This window comes from Chanodichthys erythropterus, chromosome 14, assembly GCF_024489055.1.
Source record: "Chanodichthys erythropterus isolate Z2021 chromosome 14, ASM2448905v1, whole genome shotgun sequence".
In the NCBI taxonomy this organism is placed as follows: domain Eukaryota; kingdom Metazoa; phylum Chordata; class Actinopteri; order Cypriniformes; family Xenocyprididae; genus Chanodichthys; species Chanodichthys erythropterus.
The window spans coordinates 46,439,812-46,457,239 of NC_090234.1; positions in this window are offsets into that span (position 1 = coordinate 46,439,812).

Sequence of the window (17,428 nt, forward strand, 5' to 3'; positions counted from 1 at the left end):
GCCTGAGCACCAGGTCCCTGTGTTCGCACAACTGCTCTCGTGACTGGGCCAAAATGAGCCAGTCGTCGAGATAGTTGAGGATGCGAACACCCACTTCCCTGAGTGGGGCAAGGGCCCCCTCTGCGACTTTGGTAAAGACGCGAGGAGACAGGGACAGCCCGAAGGGTAGGACCCTGTACTGATATGCCCGCCCTCGAACGCAAACCGTAGGAACGGTCTGTGTCGAGGAAGGATCGAGACATGAAAGTACGCGTCCTTCAGGTCGATAGCTGCAAACCAATCCTGGGCGCGAACGCACGTGAGAATGCGTTTCACGGTGAGCATCTTGAACGGGAGCCTGTGAAGGGCCCGATTCAAGACACGCAGGTCCAGGATTGGTCGTAACCCCCCGCCTTTCTTGGGTACTATGAAGTAAGGGCTGTAAAACCCAGACTCCATCTCGGCTGCAGGGACAGGCTCTATTGCGTCCTTCGCCAAGAGAACCGCAATCTCCGCCCGCAGGACAGCGGCGTTGGGCCCTGTCACCGAGGTGAACAGAACGCCGCTGAACCTGGGTGGACGCCTGGCGAACTGAATCGCGTAGCCGAGTCTGACTGTCCGAATGAGCCAACGGGACGGGTTGGGAAGACGTAGCCACGCCTCCAAGCACCGTACGAGTGGAATCATCCGGACAACAGAAGTATCCACGGGGGGCAGCATGGAGCACTGTGGCCTGACTCGGGAGGCAGTGCGCCCCGAGGTCGAGGCTGTGAGTGGAGTCCACTCACATGGCTCCGAGTGGGCAGGGTGGCGTGGGAAGGCGGTGCGTTCCCGGGGCGAAGGAAGGAACGGCTGAGAGAGAGGGAGCGAAAGCTCGCTCACCCTCAGCGCGGACCTTCTCATATGACCCAGAGTTTTTGGAAATTGCTCTTTTATTGAAAATGTGGGTACCGCGGAACAGAAAAAAAACAAAACACAGGATTTTCCCCCGGGCCCTGTGCGGTCACCGTCTCCGTGGCAACCTCCAAAACTTCCGGGTCTCCCGTCTCAGGGCCGCTTCTTTGCCTTCTTCTTTTTCTTAGAAGGCGGTTTGGCGGCCTGGGCGGGGGGCGTGGCCTTCCTGCGGGTGGCTCGAGGAGAGTGAGAGGGTTCTGACCTCACAGGAGCCTGAGCCGCAGGGGGACACCCTCGGCGAGGAGCAGACAGAGGCACAGCCCGAGGCGGATTGGTGGCATCATCACGCCTGGGCAGGATGTGTTTGATGGCCTCCGTCTGCTTCTGCACCGCCGAGAACTGCTGGGCAAAGTCCTCGACGGTGTCGCCGAAGAGGCCAGCCTGGGAGATGGGGGCGTCAAGAAAGCGAGCCTTGTCGACTTCCCTCATCTCAGCCAGGTCCAACCAGAGATGCCGTTCCTGGACCACCAGGGTGGACATCGTTTGACCCAGGGCACGTGCCGTGACCTTCGTCGCCCGGAGGGCGAGGTCTGTCGCGGCGCGCAGCTCCTGAAGCACTCCTGGGTCAGCACTACCCTCGTGCAGGTCCTTCAGCGCTTTCGCCTGATGGACCTGCAGAATCGCCATGGCGTGCAGGGCAGAAGCCGCCTGTCCAGCAGCTGAGTAAGCCTTGGCCGCAAGAGCGGCCATGGTCTTACCCGCCTTGGACGGGAGACGCGGATGGTTCCGCCAGGTGGCCGCCGATTGCGGGCATAAATGCACCGCAACCGCACGTTCCACCTGTGGAATGTCCACATATCCCCTGGCGGCCCCACCATCGAGGGTAGTGAGAGTGGAGGAGGCAGAGGACCGCAGTCTGGCCGTATGAGGTGCCAGCCAGGTCTTCTGGAGCTCCTCATGCACCTCCGGGAAGAAAGGCACTGGGGCGGGACGCGGCTGGGTGCCGCGCCCCGAACCCAGAAACCAATCATCCAACCGCGAGCGCTCGGGGCAGGGTGGAGGGTTCCACTCAAGCCCGATGCCCGCGGCGGCCCGGGCAAGCATGGCCGTAAGCTCAGAGTCCGCCTCTGACTGAGCCACCACCCCTGAAGGCGGAAGCTCAGAGTCATCGTCAGACTCTGAACCGTTCAGCCCACTCCCCGATGCAGCGATCGACATCCGATCCTCCTCCGGAGCGCCGAAAGTGACGTGGGGCACCCCCGAGGAGGGCCCCGCGACAGCAGTCGGCAGCTCGACGGCACATGGTGCTGTGGAGGAGTGGGAGGTTCGTGGGGACGGACCCGACGAAGTGGCTCCCACTGTAACCCTCAGATCTCCCAGAGCACTAACCGGGCCAGCGGCCGCTACAGCCGCCGGCGTTGGGGTAGTGGCAGAGGGGCCTCTCACTTCTGTTTTAAAGAAGGAGAGGCGCGATCTCAGCACCAACATGGACATGCCCTCACAGTGAGGGCATGCGCCATCCATGAACGCTGACTCAGCGTGCGGTCTACCCAGACACGTGAGACAGTGATCATGGCCGTCAGAGGAGGTCAGGAAACGACCGCATCCAGAAACACACGGACGAAAAGACATCTTGAAAAAGACGCTGATCGCCCGTGCTTGCTCTTTCAGTATACCTCACCAGCCGAAGCACCCAGGGACGAGTGTGGCACCGTCCTGTGGGCAGCGCGCCGTCACACCCACCGCTGAGCGTGCCTTCCCACCAGCTGGAGAGACTCGAGCAGCCACCAGGAACAAAAAACAGCCAAGTAGCAATTAAAATTGCTGTTTTTAGGATCTTGTCCTATAGCAATTATAATTGCTGTTTTTTGCTCTTTTTGAAATTCGCTCTTCTAAGAGGTGAATGTGCAGATCCGATCCGATCGGCTCCGAAGCAAAAGTATGAATGAAGGTGAGTATGCCGGCCCTATTTATACCCGGATGCCGGGGGAGGGGCCCGGCATGTAAATCTCACAGGCCAATTCCCATTGGCTTGTTTTGTATCCTTGGAGGTGATTGGGCTCCCTAGCGAGACCCCATTACGTCAGTATCGACGTAACGTCGAACGTGACTGACTGAATGGGAACTAACTCTTCCCGGCGATCGGGAAAGACTTGACATAGAATGTCTCTGTAGATACTAAAGGCAATCACAAATTCAGCGAATGAAAGGTTTCTCTGCAATCTGGGTCAGATGTTTTTAAGAAAACTGCCACGTCACCACAGTCAACTGATTGTCTATCGACTGCGGGCGAAGGAAGCAGTAATGAAGCCAGATTAATGTCCTTATCTTGGATTATGTTAGATCTAAGTTGAGGAGACACCGTAACTGCAGCAGGAGAAACAAAACGCCTACCGAACTCTTGAGCTGGTACGGCCGTAGAGAGGGTGAAGTTTGACGTGGCAGATGGAGCGGAAGCATCTTGAAATAGCGTCTGGATCGAGCGATGAGAAGCTGGCAGGTCCGAAGAAGTCGACGGCACACATGAAGGAAAACTTGATCCGACGGGAGGACAGAAACTCGGTGTAAGAGAGCTCATAGAGAAGTTAGAATTTGTGAAGGCATTTTCGAATTTCGACACCTTTGAATCTAACTTTTTGAAAAAAAAAAAAAAATGCTACTTTACTTTTTCTCATCTAGGCTGGGCTTGTTTGTTTTTAATAACAAAAACAATAAATAAACAATAAAAACAAAACAAAAAGCACAAATGTGATGTTTATATAAAGTAATTTTTACTTAGAATGGTTGAATTGGATCATTGAAGGTCAGCAGCAAAGACATTGGTTAATAAAGTGAGATTAAATACATAAAGTTTATTTCTGTAATTTAACATTTAATTATTGCAGGTTTGCATAATATTCTGAGTTTGCATTTCACTGTTCTTATTCATTTTGAGGAATGCTGAATCTGTTTTTGTGCAAGTGAGAGTAAATGCATGCTCACATTTAGTCTAGAACTACAATAACCATCATGTTTACATAATGCACACAACGGACAGTGCACCTTAATCAGATTTCACTCAACATGGGGATATAGAAATCGTTATGATGGATGTGTCTACAGCACAGTGATGACACAGGTGATTGATTTAACACAAAATATATTTATTTATTTATTTAATTGTGCAGGAAATATTATACATGAACATACAGTTGCAAGAAAAAGTATGTGAACCACTTGCAGAATCTGTGAAAGTGTGAATAATTTTAACAAAATAAAAGAGATTATACAACATGCATGTTATGTTTTTATTATTTTACATAAAAGATGTTTACATATAGTCCACAAGACAAAAAAAAAAAATTGCTGAATGTATTAAAATTACCCCATTCAAAAGTTTGTGAACCATTGATTCTTAATACTGTGTGTGGTTCCCTGGATGATCTACGACTGTTTTTTTTTTTTTGGTTGTTCTTGAGTCCCTTGTTTGTTCTGAGCAGTTAAACTGCCCAATATTTTTCAGAAAAATCCTCCAGGTCCTGCAGATTCTTCAGTTTTCAAGCATTTTTTGCATATTTGAACCCTTTCCAGCAGTGACTATGATTTTGAGATCCATCTTTTCACACTGAGGACAATTGAGGGACTCAAACACAACTATTAAAAAAGGGTCAAACATTCACTGATGCTCTAGAAGGAAACACGATGCATTAAGGGGGTTAAAACGTTTTTGAATTTGAAGATCAAGGTAAATTGTACTTAATTTGTCTTCCAGGAAGCATGCAAGTATCTTCTGTTGCTTCCGTGTTTGCATTGGATGCATCGTGTTTTCTTAAGGGAATAATAATAATAATAAGGGAATGAGACGCTACGTCATATGACGTTATGGTATATTAACGTGCAAATTGAAGGAAGAGAAGTGAACTGCCTCCTAGGCACCGGTTCGCAAGTGACAACCATTCCGAAGTCCTACTATGATAAATACGTATACAAGCATCCCATGAAATCCTTGGATCATCTTCTAGAAGTAGAGGGAGCCAATGGACAAGTTATACCCTGTTTGGGTTATGTTGAGCTTAACCTTAGCTCTGGTAGTCCCTGACTTGACGAACATACCACAGATCCTAATTGGTACCAATTCACTTGATGTGTTACACACCAACTGCACTCAAGAGAACACAATCACTCTCAAGTCAACTTGCTATGGCTATCACGCTGTGGTAAATGTACTTGAGAAGAGGAAACAACAAGCTTCCAGTGGAAACTGTGGCATGTGTAAAGCTGAAAGGGAACCAACAAGAGGTTGTACCAGCAGGGTACACTGTAGTTCTGAATGAACTTATTCAAGTGAAAGGCCCTCTCTTTGAAAAGTGGGTGTCAGTGGAACAACCTACCACAACATCCTTACCTAGTGGTCTATTAGTAGCAAGCTCTCTGCATAGTCTACCTTCAGGGCAACGCTTTGCTCAGTTGCCAGTTGTAGTGAGGAATGACACTCAAATTGACCTAGTGATTCCCTCAAAGACTGTAATCGCTGAAGTCCATGCAGTTCAGTGAGTGATGGAGAAACAGTTATCCAAAGTTCATGCTGTAAGTGAAAAGATGAAAGATATTCCATAAAACATTCCAATTGACTTTGGAGATTCTCCTCTGTTGCCAGAGTGGAAAAATAAGATAATATCCCTGTTGAATTCCATGCCTGACGTCTTTGCATTACACGATCTGGATTGTGGTCACACTGACAAAGTGAAGCACTGAATTAAGCTCAGTGATGAGACACCATTCAAGTACAGAGCTCGACCTATTCACCCCCAAGATGTGGACGCAGTCAGGAAACATCTTCAAGAGCTTCTAGAAGCAGGTGTCATCAGGGAGTCAGAATCTCCATTTTCGTCTCCAATAGTCGTTGTTCAGAAGAAGAATAACTCTGTGCGCCTGTGTATTGACTTCCGGAAATTAAACTCCCAGACCAAAAAGGATGCCAATGCCCTTCCTAACTTGGAAGAAGCTTTCTCAGTCTTGACCGGATCAAAATGGTTCTCAGTCCTTGACTTGAAGTCCAGATATTATCAAATTGAGATGGAAGAGTCTGATAAGCAAAAGACCACTTTTGTATGCCCATTAGGTTTCTGAGAATTTAATCAGATGCCTCAAAGAATCACCAATGCACCTAGCACGTTTCAACGGCTAATGGAGCTTTGTATGGGAGACCTGAACCGGAAGGAAGTACTTGTGTTTATTGATGACCTAATAGTTTTCTCAAAAACTTTATAGGAACATGAGACAAAGATTGATGCAAGTGCTCAAAAGACTCAAAAGAGAGTTTGGGTTAAAGCTTTCACCAGAAAAGTGTAAGTTCTGTCAAACAGCAGTCAGATACTTGGGCCATATTGTATCCCAGAATGGAGTGGAAACTGACCCTTCAAAAGTAGAAGCCCTGAAAACCTGGCCAAGAACTGCGAATCTAAAGGAGGTAAGATCTTTCCTCGGATTCTCAGGTTACTACAAGAGGTTCGTACAGGACTATTCAAAGATTGTGAAGTCTCTTAATGATCTTACGGCTGGATATCCTCCACTGCAAAAGGATTGCAGAAAGAAGATGGATGAGAGTAAGCACTACTTCGATCCAAAGGGACAGTTTGGAGAAAGATGGTTCAAAGAGTGTCAGCAAGCATTTGACACTGTCATTGCAAAACTTACATCTGCTCCAATGTTAGGATTTGCCAACCCAAAGCTGCCATATGTCTTGCACACTGATGCTAGTACCAGCGGCCTTGGTGCAGCACTGTATCAAGAACAAAATGGACAGATGAGAGCCATTGCTTTTGCAAGCCGGGGACTTACCAGGAGTGAAGCAAAATATCCAGCACACAAGTTAGAATTTCTGCCATTGAAGTGGGCCGTTACTGCCAAATTTAAAGGTTACTTGTATGGAGCTGACTTCACCGTGGTAACTGACAGTAACCCGCTGACATACATCTTAACCTCCGCAAAACTGGATGCTACCAGCTACAGATGGTTGTCGATTCTGTCGACCTTTACCTTCAAAATCCAATACCAGGCTGGAAGTAGGAATCAGGATGCGGATGGATTGTCGAGACATCCACAAGAGGATGTTCCTGATGATCTGGAAACACAGAAAGAAAGGGAAAGAATTAGACAGTTTACTTACCATCACCTGACAGAAGACTCATCAACGGTTGTTCCTGCAGAAGTCGTAACAGCTATCTGTGAACGTCATCAAATTGATCAGTCCTGTGATGATCCTAATTCTTTACACCCCTCTGTGACTTTAGTGGAATCCCTTCCAACAAGAAGATACTTTACCAGTTCACAGATATTTCCAAACTGTCTGAGGAAGACCTGCGGGAAAGGCAGAGAACGGATCCAGAAATCAAAATAGTCATCAAACAACTGGAATCCAAAGAAAAGCCCTGTCTCAAGTCCGTTCCACCTGAATTAATTCCATGGTTCAAAGAATGGAATCGTCTGGAATTGAGAAATGGTATACTGTTCAGGAGAAGACAAGAGCAAGAAGATTCGTCATAACAACTGGCTTTACCTGCTGATCTTCGTGCTACAGTCTTGAAGGAACTACATAATGAAATGGGTCACATGGGCATCGAGCGAACTCTTGAGCTTGTTTGATCAAGATTCTTCTGGCCTAAGATGAAACCTGTGAACGTTGTATTCGACAAAAGATTCTGCCAGAGAAAGCCGCTCCTTTGGTTAACATAATCACCACTAGAGCTAGTTTGTATGGATTTCCTGTCACTAGAGTCTGACCAAAGTAACACCAAAGACATACTGGTGATAACTGATAATTTCACCAAGAACGCTGTTGCTATACCAACACGGAATCAGAAAGCCCAGACAGTAGCCAAGTGTCTATGGGACAATTTTATTGGTGCACTATGGATTCCCAGAAAAGCTCTATAGCAACCAAGGTACAGACTTTGAGTCACGCACAATTAAAGAGCTATACAAATGTGCTGGAATATCCAAGATCAGAACCACTCCCTACCATCCGAGAGGCAATCCGGTAGAATTCTTTAATCGAACACTTCTACAGATGTTGGGAACCTTGAACAACAAGGAAAAATCAAGATGGAAAGAATATGTCAAACCTCTAGTGCATGCATACAATTGCACTAAGTGTGATATGACCGGATTCTCCCCATATCAACTAATGTTCGGGAGACAACCACGACTACCGATTGACCTTGCATTTGGTTTACCTGTGGATGGACAGTCTGAATCCCACTCCAAGTACGTCCAAGGTCTCAAGAACTGACTACAAGAAAGCTACAGGGTTGCAACTAGTGCTGGGCGGTATGACCAAAAATTTATATCAATTTATTTTTCAAAATTATATCGGTTTCATGGTATATGACGGTATTTTTTCCCCCTATGCATGACCACATTTTCTACTGATTGAGAGAGGAAATACTGAAGTAGATTGACTAGAATGCCCTGTTTTACAGTCATGATGAGTGAATATTGTAGAAAAGTTAACTCTCTGGAGTCCGTTAATGCGCTGGCGCGTTTTGCAGGATTTTTTTCACATTGCAGCAAAACAGACTCCACAATACTTCATAATTTCTTGTCATAGAGACATAAGTAATATATCAATTGAAACTATAGAATATATTCTTTTATTTGTGTACACTCAGAGTAAAAACACAATGTTGTGCTTTTTGTAAAATAAAGAAAACTAACATGAAACGTGATCTCTCGTCAGCTCTCTGAACAAAGTCCAATCTGAGAGTAGTCAGAAAATGAACTGTAACTTATGAATACTAATGACAAAAAAAATGTCACATATGTCTAAAGAAACGTTGAAATGTCAGGTTTTAAATTGTGCAAGTCAAATCGAAAACAAACATTCTGTGTTTATGTTATCTGTATGAAAAGAGAGCTATGTCAGAAGTCTGTGATTCAGCTCATTTTCCGCTAATGCGGCCACGCCCACAGAGCCAAGTACGAATTGAAAACACCATTCCTGAAATGTCCTCTTCTTCTTTAGAATAATTTGTGGACTAAAGGTATACAGAGTGTAATGAAGCAGGACTGAGGCAGAGATCCATTTGCAAGCTTTATTACAAAAGTAAGCGTGGTCGTACAGGCAGGGTCTAAGCAGGGGCAAACAGGAACAGCAAGGGCTAGGCAGAATCGTTGTCAGGGTACAGGCAGTAGATCGAGGCAGGCAGATATCATTCACAGTCCAGGAAACAATAAACAGTCCAGAGGTATGTAGCAAGGAATCATAAATGGGTAACCAGACAGGATCAAGAACAGATAGGCAGACAGGATACAGGGAAATGCTCAGAAATGTTACACAAGTGAAAACAAGACTTTGCGATCAGGTGATGAGTGTGTGAGTCTTTTATAGTCCAGGTAATGCATGGCAGCTGGGTGTGGTGATTAGTGTAGTGATTGGTGGAGTGAGTGCAGGTGATTGGCAGAGAGGATTATGGGGAATGTAGTCCAGGAAGTGACAGGAACTGACGGTGATCGTGACATAACGCCCCCCCTCCCGGAAGGCGCGTCCTCGTGGCGTAAAAGGAACAGCTAGGGAGGGAGGGTGGGTGCATTGGAGACCTGCATGCAGACAGGAACGGGGTCCCCAATGCAGGTCCAGGAACTCGGGCAACCATGGCGAGTCCGGAGTGTTGGAAAGCCACGGCAGGTCAGGTGGCTCGGGCGGCCACGGCAGGTAAGGTGGCCTGGGTAGCCACGGCAGGTCAGGCGGCCTGGGTAACCACGGCAGGTCAGGCGGCTTGGGTAATCACGGCAGGTCAGGCGGCTTGTGTAACCACGGCAGGTCAGGCGGCTTGGGTAACCAAGGCGGGTCAGGGTCCATAAATGGCCAGAATAGTTCAAAGGCCGATGACGGCAGTGGTCGGGCAAGGTCCCCACCCACAAGCTCCCCACCCCTAGGTATACTGCCCCCCCAAAAAAAGTTATTGGGGAAATCCACAGAGTACGTAGCGGGTTGATGGACAAGGAGCTTGGATGACGCCGGCATGGCAAGGCGTTTGGGTGGTGCCGGCAGGGCGAGAAGCACGGGAGGCGCCGGCAGGGCGAGAAGCAAGGTAGGCGCCGGCAGGGCGAGGAGCTCGGGTGGCGCCGGCAGGGCGAGGAGCACAGGTGGCGCCGGCAGGGCGAGGAGCACAGGCGCTTGAGAGCGTCGCAACAGGCGAGCTTGAGAACGTTGCAACAGGCGAGCTTGAGAGCCTTGCAACAGGCGAGCTTGAGAGCGAAGCGTCCGGCAGGCTTGAGAGCGAGGCGTCCGGCTGGCTTGAGAGCGAAGCGGCCGTGGGTTTCGGAATGCCAGCTGCCGTGCTGTAGACTCTGGGCGATCAGCGGAGACGGGACGTGACTCTGGGCGATCAGCAGAGACGGGACGTGACTCTGGGGGATCAGCGGAGACGGGACGTGACTCTGGGGGATCAGCGGAGACGGGACGTGACTCTTGCAACAGGCGAGCTTGAGAGCGAAGCGTCCGGCAGGCTTGAGAGCGAGGCGTCCGGCGGGCTTGAGAGCAAGGCGTCCGGCGGGCTTGAGAGCGAAGCGTCCGGCGGGCTTGAGAGCGAAGCGTCCGGCTGGCTTGAGAGCGAAGCGTCCGGCTGGCTTGAGAGCGAAGCGTCCGGCAGGCTTGAGAGCGAGGCGTCCGGCAGGCTTGAGAGCGAGGCGTCCGGCAGGCTTGAGAGCGAGGCGTCCGGATGGCTTGAGAGCGAAGCGGGCGTGGGTTTCAGAATGCCAGCTGCCCATGCTGTAGTCAATGGAGGATCATTCATGCTAGAACGCAATCCTCTCCGCTCTCGGACAGGACCAGCGACGTGACTCTGGGCGATCAGCGGAGACGGGACGTGACTCTGGGCGATCAGCGGAGACGGGACGTGACTCTGGGCGATCAGCAGAGACGGGACATGACTCTGGGCAATCAGCGGAGACGGGACGTGACTCTGGGCAATCAGCGGAGACGGGACGTGACTCTGGGCGGTCAGCGGAGACGGGACGTGACTCTGGGCGGTCAGCGGAGACAGGACGTGACTCTGGGTGGTCAGCGGAGATGGGACGTGACTCTGGGCGATCAGCGGAGACGGGACGTGACTCTGGGCGATCAGCGGAGACGTGACGTGACTCTGGGCGATCAGCGGAGACGTGACGTGACTCTGGGCGATCAGCGGAGACGTTGACTGGTGTCATGACTGGTGATCATGACACAGAGCATCCTCCGGCTGCAAGTATGAATTGAAAACACAGTATCCAGCACTCATAGTGATGACAATACTGAGTAAATATTACTCCTCTGTATAGAAATTTGACATAAACATATAAGAATCCATCAATATTTCTCCAAATGTGCATGCTTTTAAGCTAAAAGGCTATATGAAATGCCATAGAGGTAGCATAATTGTTCAGATACTTTGCATCACAGAAATACATGGTGTTTAAAATAATATAATAGAATACCATTATTTTAAATTGAGCTGAGACATGATTACAGATGGTTTTTTCACAGCCTACCTGACTGAAAGGCCTCATTAATATGCAAGTCATTTCAGGTCATTATTATGCGATTATTTTGTCTTATCAAGTGTAAATGACCCATTATTCATGATGATTCACGCCTCCACGCATACTGTGTTTCTTGACAAAAAGTGTCTTACCAAAAACTAAATCAACATATTGTTGTCGGACAATGGCTGTCCGAATTCACTCACTTGCTTTCATTCACTCTTTCAAATGAACAATATAGTGGATAACGTAGGGAATAGTGAATGAGGCTTTAGGGGGTGATTTCAGACTTACCACAGGCTGTGAAGAGTCCGGCGGGCTTGAGAGCGAAGCGTCCGGCTGGCTTGAGAGCGAAGCGTCCGGCTGGCTTGAGAGCGAAGCGTCCGGCAGGCTTGAGAGCGAGGCGTCCGGCAGGCTTGAGAGCGAGGCGTCCGGCAGGCTTGAGAGCGAGGCGTCCGGATGGCTTGAGAGCGAAGCGGGCGTGGGTTTCAGAATGCCAGCTGCCCATGCTGTAGTCAATGGAGGATCATTCATGCTAGAACGCAATCCTCTCCGCTCTCGGACAGGACCAGCGACGTGACTCTGGGCGATCAGCGGAGACGGGACGTGACTCTGGGCGATCAGCGGAGATGGGACGTGACTCTGGGCGATCAGCAGAGACGGGACATGACTCTGGGCAATCAGCGGAGACGGGACGTGACTCTGGGCAATCAGCGGAGACGGGACGTGACTCTGGGCGGTCAGCGGAGACGGGACGTGACTCTGGGCGGTCAGCGGAGACAGGACGTGACTCTGGGTGGTCAGCGGAGATGGGACGTGACTCTGGGCGATCAGCGGAGACGGGACGTGACTCTGGGCGATCAGCGGAGACGTGACGTGACTCTGGGCGATCAGCGGAGACGTGACGTGACTCTGGGCGATCAGCGGAGACGTTGACTGGTGTCATGACTGGTGATCATGACACAGAGCATCCTCCGGCTGCAAGTATGAATTGAAAACACAGTATCCAGCACTCATAGTGATGACAATACTGAATAAATATTACTCCTCTGTATAGAAATTTGACATAAACATATAAGAATCCATCAATATTTCTCCAAATGTGCATGCTTTTAAGCTAAAAGGCTATATGAAATGCCATAGAGGTAGCATAATTGTTCAGATACTTTGCATCACAGAAATACATGGTGTTTAAAATAATATAATAGAATACCATTATTTTAAATTGAGCTGAGACATGATTACAGATGGTTTTTTCACAGCCTACCTGACTGAAAGGCCTCATTAATATGCAAGTCATTTCAGGTCATTATTATGCGATTATTTTGTCTTATCAAGTGTAAATGACCCATTATTCATGATGATTCACGCCTCCACGCATACTGTGTTTCTTGACAAAAAGTGTCTTACCAAAAACTAAATCAACATATTGTTGTCGGACAATGGCTGTCCGAATTCACTCACTTGCTTTCATTCACTCTTTCAAATGAACAATATAGTGGATAACGTAGGGAATAGTGAATGAGGCTTTAGGGGGTGATTTCAGACTTACCACAGGCTGTGATGCAATCTCAGCTGTGCTCTCACTACAGTGCAACAGTGAAACGGGACCTTCTCAAACACTGACGCTGCGCCACATTCTGAGCGTTGGTTAAGCGGCACATACCGGTATTACGGTATCATCAAAATTCATATCATAACAAAAATAAATACCGGTATTCGGTATGAACCGGTATACCGCCCAGCACTAGTTGCAACCAGAAATGCTGCAAAGGTAGCTGAACGAAATAAGAAGAGGTATGACAAATGCGTTGTTGCCTCCACTCTTCAAGTCAGTGATTGTGTACTTGTGAAAAATGTGCGTCTGAAAGGGAAACACAAGCTTGCAGATAAGTGGGAACCTGATGTTTACATGGTAATCAAGAAAGCAGGTGACTTACCCGTTTACACAGTAAAACCAGAAAGAAAGGATGGACCTCTGAGAACTCTGCACAGGGATCTGCTGCTGCCTTGTGGATTCCTGTTGACAAGTGCATCTGATGAACCCGTCGGAAGAAAAGTGGTTCAGAAACCCAGAACTAGAGCCAGATGTGCTGAGGACCCTGGGGAGTTTGAAAGCATAAGTGAGCATTCAGAGTCAGACTATAATCCAGTGGACTATTATGATCCTGGAAAATCCTTCGAGATTGAAACCAGAAATCTATCTAACTCAAAACCAATTCCTCCTTCCAACAGAAAAAGAACAGTCCACAGTTGGTGCTGAACCTGTGATGGCAAAGGATGAAGAACATCCTATCCTGAAAGATCCTGTGAATAGAGACTTACCTGATGTGGAATCCTCCAATGCTGAGAAAGACAATCATCCTACTCCAGGGCAACTGGTAGAGGGGAGCCTATCAGGTCAGCCTGAAGTTGAAGTTCTTGATGAAAGCTCAGTTGTGGAATTTGGAAGAGAAATGGCAAAGGTTACAAATCAAGAGTGACCAGATGCTGACAGTGAATCACCTGAAAATACAAATAGAGATGAAAGTAGCCCTTCAACTCAAAAGGAAAGCACCACTCTCAAAGAGTCTCAAGAGAACCAGAGTGAGGAAACTGAAACTGGGTAATCCTCTCAGTTTAGTTATTCAGTCCCTGTTCTCCAGTCTGAGTACAGCAATTACTACTTTGGAAGATCTGAATCCCCCTAGAACTTACTCTCCTGTTGAAATCATCTGAATTCCAGCATGCAGAGGGACCTGCATACATTCAGGAGGGGAGAGTGTAACCCAGGTCATTAACCTAGGTCACTAGCATTTATTGGCAATTTTATATAACTATTATTGTTATAAAATATATAAATATATAGAAAAAGAAAGAAGAAAAATGCAGGAAAATTGATTTATAAATTAAATTCAGAAACGCTCTTGAACCAATTGCTCATTGGTGAGTTAAAAAGTTAGTCCCGCTCCTTGCTGAAAGTTTGCGCACAAGAACGAGGCAGAACGAGAGTGAACTTGAATGAGTTGCACAAAATGTGATTAGAATCCTTTGTTTAATAATCCAGCGATTAGATTATTAACAAGTTGAACTTACATCTGTGATTATATAACTTTTACAAACTCAACGTTTTGAGAATAGTATTGTGTGACGACGTTTGAACTGGACGTGACAAGACTGACGCAATAAAATATACTATACATCTTTTCTGGGGAGAAACAACTTTATTTTTGTTTTCTGATTTATACTTCTCCTTGGTGAGTACAAACTTCGTTATAAGAAGTGTATTCAGTTATTTTGATTGCAAATACTGTGAATTGTAATGTGAAAAAAGGAATTTAAAAAGGTAATAAGTGATGTAAAAGTTTTCGAAAATGCTTTAAATGTGTTTCAATATGATTGTAAATAGTCGTGTTTAAAGGTTTATAAGATGTTTTACATGTTAGACAGAGATAATTTCTTAACGTGAAATGTGCGCCATGCGGTGCTAGCTTGCTAACACTGTGCATAGGACCTAGTGTTGGATTGAGCACATGGTGATTTAGCATGTACGTTCTCATGTATGTGCAAATGATTGAGATAGAGAGTTTGATTTAATTTGAAATGATTTATTTGGACAATGACATTAATGTTTCATTTTGACTTTGTTGTTACAAGGCTGGGTTTTTATTCTTTGTGAGAATTGTGTTCCTGAATCCTGTCCTTGCTGAATATTCATATTCCGGTCGGGACTGGTGAGCCATTCCATCATTTCGTACCTGGAAACAGAGAAAAGAGCGTGAAGTCTGCCAAACTGGTAGGATCAAACTATTTTTGCTTTGATTTTTTTTATTTTTCCCAAGTTTCCTTATCTTATAATCTTATAATGTGTTTGAAAAAACAACATGAAAGCAGGTGATGGACATTTACCGCTAATCACAGAACCGGCTTTACTGATGAGACACGCATGACAATCTCATGCGATTAATCGTGCAGCCCTAGATTCTGGTCCACAACAATTCCCAGTGGTTGGCGTGGTTCCACAAGTGTTTTATGCTGTGACCTAGACTTTGTTAGAAGAGTGCTACACGCTAGTAGGACCACTTTTTTTTTTTTTTTTTTTTTTTGCAGTTTTGTTTTTTTGCAGTTTTTTGAGGACATTTTAACTTATCCTTTTGAATTCCATAACCTTTTTTGGTATCATCTAAAGATGTTCTGAATCGATTTTCATGAAAATCAGATGAATGGTCTAGGAGGAGTTTCAAAGTTCAAAAGGAGTTCAAAAGGCTAGAAATTTGCTGTGGTTAAAGTTCAGACTGTCCTCTACCTGTGTGCCAAATTTCATAACGATACATGAATTCCATGTTCTATGGGATGAATGGCCACATACACACTGTACAGCAGGGATGGACAACTCCGGTCCTGGAGGGCCAGTGTCCAGCAGAGTTTAGCTCCAACCCTAATCAAACACACCTGAACCAGGTAATCAAGGTCTTTAGGATTAGTAGAAAGTTAAAGGCAAGTGAGTTTTTATCAGGGATGGAGATAAACTCTGCAGGACACTGGCCCTCCAGGACCGGAGTTGTCCATCCCTGCTGTACAGTTTCAGGAGTGACAACCGAATTTAAATACAGGAGTTCTGAAATTGCTATGATTGACACCATAGTAACCATGGCAATGTTCCAGCATCTCACATGTTTGATATCAGCTATTTTCAACCAAATAAAAACAGAGACCAAAGACTCTTTCTGTAATTTGAACTAAAGCGCCATCGACTGGGTCGTCTTGTTCATGCTTGGAAGGCTGCTTCAAAGAGCGTGCTCTTGCAGTGTTCACACAATATAAGTGTTTTTGGGCTTGTTGTTTGAGCTTGGCTCATAACGCAGATGTGGGTCCAAATGCTTTATATTGAAAAAATACCAGTGGATCTAAAAGTGAATACAGTCAATTTTTGAAACAATGTTTTTTTTTTTTGTTTTTTTTTTTTAAGAAAGAAAAAGGGAAAAAAAGCATGAAATCATCTTTAAATTTATCCTATGTCTGTGATGAATGCTGGAGAATAAAAAGCCCTCAGGAGGTTCTAATGCAGCCCTGCCTGTGCAGAAGTTACAACACTTCATTTTATTAAGAGCAAGCCCCTCTGTTAGTGCAGTCCTGCATAAATAGTTAGGGTAAATACACTATATCATTTCTCTTCACAGTTGAATAGCATTATGATTTCTATGCTGAGCCAGGTGAAGCAGGGTCAGCGGAGAAAATTAAGAGGCACTCGGCAGCAGCTGCCATCTCTCCTCTCTTTAACCATGCTTGACTGCTTCGACCATCAAAAGCTGCTTGTACATGCGTCATAAAAAAAAAAAAAAAAAACATTGGCCGTGTGTTTAAAATGGTATTAAAATGCTGTTGACCCTTAAAATTAGAAAGTGAAATGTGCAACTCCTTGCATGCCAATTACTTCATGTCTATCTAAAGTGCAGAGAGGAAAATAGAGATGTATATGGTTGAGAGGTGTTCAGAATTTATTGACGTGCAGCAGAAATGTGCAATCACTCATATATGACATCACCACACACCTGAACACCGGGTTCAGACACTTTAGATGAATTGATTTGATAATATTTTTGCTTATTTTTATTACTAAATATAAGATTATTATGATTTTCACCTTATATTACCAATTGTAATGCTGAAAGCTACTTCTGTTAATTCTATTGGATAACTGAAGTTTGAAAAAAGGGTAGCTGACACATTTGTGTGTGTGCGTGTTGTTCAGGTTTCCCCTACTTTATGGGGACAAAATGAACAAAAGATACCACAAAGATAACAAAATCCAAAATCCTTGTCCTTTTTAAGAACTTTTTTTTTTTTTTTTTTTTTTTTCCCCCATGAGTAAAACAGCTTATGAATAATACTAAATGATAGTTTTAGTGTAGGGGGATATAAAATATGGTTTGTACTGTATAAAACTGTACTGTCCCCACGAAGATAGCAAAACCTAACTGTGTGTGTCAATGTTTAAGAGACATTGCATATCTCAGATCCTGCAACTGTTAATCACCCTTTCCCTTCCCTATAGCTAATTTTAAGCAGTCTTATG